This window comes from Carlito syrichta, unplaced genomic scaffold, assembly GCF_000164805.1.
Source record: "Carlito syrichta isolate Samal-C Ts95f unplaced genomic scaffold, Tarsius_syrichta-2.0.1 Scaffold315639, whole genome shotgun sequence".
Lineage (NCBI taxonomy): Eukaryota > Metazoa > Chordata > Mammalia > Primates > Tarsiidae > Carlito > Carlito syrichta.
In genome coordinates, this window is record NW_007259735.1 from 258916 (window position 1) to 264109 (window position 5194).

Genomic DNA, 5194 nt, shown 5'->3' on the forward strand with positions numbered 1-5194 from the left:
CTCTTTGACTAGTGATGGGACTCCTGGATGATGAAGTTTCCGGAGTGCCTGGGGCTTCTCTGGGCTCTCCTGCAATGAGTGTTTCCCAGTGTACTCTGGCGGCTGGGCTTGAGCCTGGACATTGTCATGGGTCACCCAACTGATGCACGGCTTGGCTAGTGTGTGCTGTGGGGACCTGACTGAGGAGGGGAAATCTGGGTCCTCCTTGGAGAGCAAGTCCCTGTAATGCAGGGAGGAAGACTGCTAGAGCCCAGGAAATTGAGACCAGACTGGGCAATATAGTGAGACCTCATCTCTACAAAAAAAAATTAGATAGGTGTGGTGACCTCATCTCTACCAAAAAAATAAATTAACTAGGTGTGGTGGTGCATGCCTGTAGTCCCAGGTACTTGGGAGGCTGAGATGGAAGGATTACCTGGACCCAGGAAGTTAAGGCTGCTCTGAGCTGTCATGATTATGCCACTGCATTCCAACCTGGATGACAGAGTGAAACCATGACTCAAAAAATAAAATATATACTTTATTTTTATCTGACTCAGATTAAGTTTCATTGTGACAGTAGCTTCTGATTGCTTTTTTAAAAATTACTATTTAGTAGAAAAACTTATTTGCAAAACCTTATTAAAATATACCTTTGTTTTGAAGCCTAAATATTTTGGGGTAGGTAGAAAGTAGGAGAACTTTGTTTTAGAGTATTCAGGCATGTAAACCATAAATTACATTTTGGTTTAAATTGAATTGTTTCTCTTTCTTTTCTTTCTTTTCTTGTGTGTGTTTTTTGTTTGTTTGTTTTGAGTCGGAGTCTCACTCTTTTACCCAGGCTAGAGAGCAGTCACAGTTGACTACAGCCTCAACCTCCGGTTCAGACAACTCTTCCCCTCAGTCTGTCAAGTAGCTGAGACTATAGGCACACACCACCACACCTGGCTCATTTTTTTATTTTTTGTAGAGATGTCATCTCTTATGTTGCCCAGGCTAGTCTCCAACTCATGGCCTCAAGCAATCCTCCCACCTTGGCCTCCCAAAATGCTGGGATTGTAGGCATTAGCCACCACACCTAGCCAGTTTCTCTTTCTTTCTTTCTTTTTTTTTCCTGGTAGTGTATGCCTGTAGTTCCAGTTACTTGGAAGACTTGTTTCTCTTTCCGAGAAGTTAGATGAGGGAAAATCTAGCCTGTTTTAAAGAACTCAGCACAAATAAACAATGAATGACCAGATTCTTAAAAACAAATAACAAGGCCCTCATGAATTAATCGAAAAGGAGAGTTGCTGCTGTGACAGAGCTTACAAAGAAAAGCACAGGCAGACATTTTCTCATTTGCACTAAACCCACCATCCCCAGTGGGATGGAGAATATGTAGAAGTTACATTCTAATTCAGTTCACAGCACCTGTTATGATCATTTCTCATTCAGGCCAGCAGTTCTCAAGTGGAAACAGCTTTGCCTTCTGGGGGAAATGTGACAATATCCACAGATGTTTTTGGTTCTCACACCTGGGGGTGGGGTGCAACTGGTGTCTAGTGGGTGGAGGCCAGGACAGTGTCCAGGACAGGACATGACAAGGAAGAATCATCTGGCCCCGATCATCAATGGTGTGGAGGCTGAGAAACCTCCATCCTAGACCAAGAAACAAAGGAGGAAATCTTTAGAAATCATCGAGATGACACCTCTTTCTGTTTCATTGAATATTCTGGTTTCATTTTCTGTGATGAGGTCAAGTAGGATGGTTTATGCTGTTTCATTGTTGTGCTGTTACTGTGTAGCCCTTTTCTTTTTTTCTTTTTTGGAAAGCAGCATTTATTGAGAGGACAGAAAAGCTCCCAGAGTAGGAAGGGACCCGAGGGGGTTGCCAGTGTTGCCTTTTTTTTTTTTTTTTGAGTTGGAGTCTCACTCTATCACCCAGACTGAAGTGTGGTGGCCGCTCCCAGCCACTGCAGCCTCGCCTGCTGGACTCTGGCGATCCTTCCGCCGCAGCCTTCCAAGTAGCCAGAATTACAGGCATGCACTACCACGCCCGGCTGATTTTTAGATTTATTGTAGAGATGAGGTCTCGCTGCCCAGGCGGGTCTCAAACCCGCGGGCTCATGCAATCCACTCACCTCAGCCTCCCAAAGGTGCGGGATTACAGGCTGAGCCACCGAGCCCGGCCTGTGTTGCCTTTTTTAAGAGAATGGGCAGGTGTACAGTACTAAAGTTACAGAAGAAAAATGTGATGTGTCCAATTTGCATTGTTTCATTTTGCAAGAAGAGATGAATTACTGTTTACAAAAGAGTAAATAATAGAAAAGATTTCTCAGTTATTTCACTAAGATTTGGAATTTTATTTATTTTCTCTAAATAACATTGTGCCCAATGACAATGTATTTTACTAAATTATATAATAATTTTGTGTTGATACAAAAAATGTTTTACATTGAAAAATATAGTTTATTAGAAAGTAAATTAGAGTGAGGAGATTCGCCTCCCCAAGTTAGGAGAGGGGTCAAAGCTAGAAAACATGGCAGCCATAGCTCAAAGAGCCACAAGGATACACCAGAGTTTTATAAAGCAATGGCCACAAAATTCTTTTTTTGAGTTGGAGTCTCACTCTGTCACCCAGACTGGAGTGCAGTGGCCGCTCCCGCCCACCTCAGCCTTGATCTTATGGGCTCTGGCAATCTTTCCGTCTCAGCCTTCCAAGTAGCTGGAACTACAGGCGCGCGCTACCACGCCTGGGTAATTTTTGATTTATTGTAGAGATGAGGTCTCACCAAGTTGCCCAGGAGGGTCTCAAATCCACGGGCTCAGGCAATCCACTCACCCCAGCCTCCCAAAGCGCAGTATTACAGGCTGAGCCACCGAGCCTGGCTCAAAATTCTATATAAATTTGGAGTTGGTTCTTTATGTTATTAATAACCACTGAAAGAATAAATGAAATGAGATGATTAGGATATGTTTTGTAAACCTGCCAAACATTCTTTTTTTTTTTTTTTGAGTTGGAGTCTCACTTTGTCGCCCAGACTGGAGTGCAGCGGCCGCTCCCGGCCACCGCAGCCTTGACCTGCTGGGCTCCGGCGATCCTTCCGCCTCAGCCTTCCGAGTAGCCGGAATTACAGGCGCGCGCTACCACGCCCGGCTAATTTTTTGATTTATTGTAGAGATGAGGTCTCACCTGCCCAGGTGGGTCTCGAACCCGCAGGCTCAGGCAATCTACTCACCTCAGCCTCCCAAAGGTGCGAGATTACAGGCTGAGCCACCGAGCCCGGCTCTACCAAACATTCTAAATGTGACATCCTCAATTATTCCTTTTTCTTTGTGTGGATTCACAGTCTCACTCTGTTGCCCAGACTGGAGTGCAGTGGCATGATCACACCTCACCACAGCCTTGACCTCCTGGGTTCAGGCAATCCTGCCTCAGCCTCCTGAGTAGTTGGGACTACAGGCATGTGTCACCATGTGCCAGCTAATTTTCTTTTCTTTTCTTTTTTGTGGAGATAAGGTCTCACTGTGTTGCTTAGGCTGGTCTCAAATTCCTGGGTTTAAGCAATCCTCTCGCCTTTGCCTCCCAAAGTGCTGGGATTATAGGCATGAGCCACCATGCCCAGCCTGATAGCCCAAGAATTTCACAGAGTAGCTTATTGCTTCCTAAGGTTGTACTGCAATCTTTTTAGGAGTTTATTGCCTCATAGGTGTATAGAAATTTACCTGAAGTAATGAACACCATGGGTAAGTAAGAACCTTGAATGTGATGTAATATCACCAATAATAAAATCAGATTTTTTAAATCTTAAGTCTCCCTTTTTTTAGTTGAAGTCTCACTCCGTCGCCCAGACTGGAGTGCAGTGGCCGCTCCCGGCCACCGCAGCCTCAACCTGCTGGGCTCCGGCGATCTTTCCGCCTCAGCCTTCCAAGTAGCTGGAACCACAGGCACACGTTACCACGCCCGGCGAATTTTTTTATTTACTGTAGAGATGAGGTCTCGCCAATTTGCCCAGGCGGGTCTCGAACCCACGGGCTCAGGCAATCCACTCACCTCGGCCTCCCAAAGTGCTGGCACTAGGTCAGCGGGGCTTGGTGACTCAGCCTGTAATTCCAGCACTTTGGGAGGCCGAGGTGAGTGGATTGCCTGAACCTATGGGTTCAAGATCAGCCTGAGCAAATTGGCAAGACCTTCTCTCTATAACAAAAAAATTTTTTTTAAATTAGCGCCCATCTGTAGTTCCAGCTACTTGGAAGGCTGAGGCAGAAGATCACTGGAGCCCGGTGGGTCAATGCTGGGGTGGCCGTGAGTGTGCCACTGTACTCCAGCCTGGGTGTCCGAGTAAGATTCCAACTCAAAAAATAAAAATAAAAGTACTATGTCTCAGTGAAATATTGGGGGAAGTAGTTCACCAAAACAAAAGCGTAAACCAAAACAAGGGAAAAGCACAGAAGATAAAAGCATCAACCCAGGAGAGAACTGAAAGGAATCTCTAGGATACCAGAAAAGGGAGAAACCAGGATGACAGCCCTGCACCATCAAGTATGACTCAAGAAACAAGCGTTCTGACGGCCATTATCCACAAGTGATGATGTGCTAATAAGTGCCATCACCCCCGCCCCCCCCATTCCTTCTGTCACTGCATCTTCTTTTGAACCTGTTGGTATTCAGACCAGGCAGGTTGACTCATGCCTGAAATCCCAGCACTTCGTGAGGCTGAGGCAAGCTGATTGCTTGAGCCTAGAAGTTCAAGCCCAGCCTGGGCAACATGATGAGACCTCATCTCTATAAAAAGTCAAAAAATTAGCCTTGCATGGTGGTGTGCACCTATAGCCCCCAGCTACTTGGAATGCGGGGGTGGAAGGATGGCTTGAGCCCGGCAGGTTGAGGCTGTGGTGGCTGTGACTGTGCCACTGCACTCCAGCCTGGGTGACAGAGTGAGACTCCAACTCAAAAAAAAAAAAAAAAGGCCTGACAACATTCAGCTAATGATAAAGTTCCTGGTTGTTTGCTGCTCGGCCTCTGGAGGGGCGTTCTCCGCAGGGCCGCCGGCGCGGGCCGCAGTGACAGGCAGCTCGCCCCGCGCGTCTGCCCGCGTCCTTCCTGGTGCCGCGTCTGCTGGCGGCCTCCGCGTCCCGCAGGCCCAACATGGCGCAGGAGGTGTCGGAGTACCTGAGCCAGAACCCGCGGGTGGCCGCCTGGGTGGAGGCGCTGCGCTGCGACGGCGAGACTGAC

General features: G+C 47.1%; 1 pseudogene across 1 annotated transcript in view; it reads left to right on the plus strand.

Moving 5' to 3' along the window:
• The first annotated feature begins 5107 nt into the window (after positions 1-5107).
• LOC103275673 overlaps positions 5108-5194 on the plus strand; it is a 2282-nt pseudogene continuing 2195 nt past the window's right edge. The window contains exon 1 of the transcript XR_002481271.1: positions 5108-5183. The product of XR_002481271.1 is annotated as a CDKN2A-interacting protein-like (transcript). The remainder of the gene's footprint in view (positions 5184-5194) is intronic.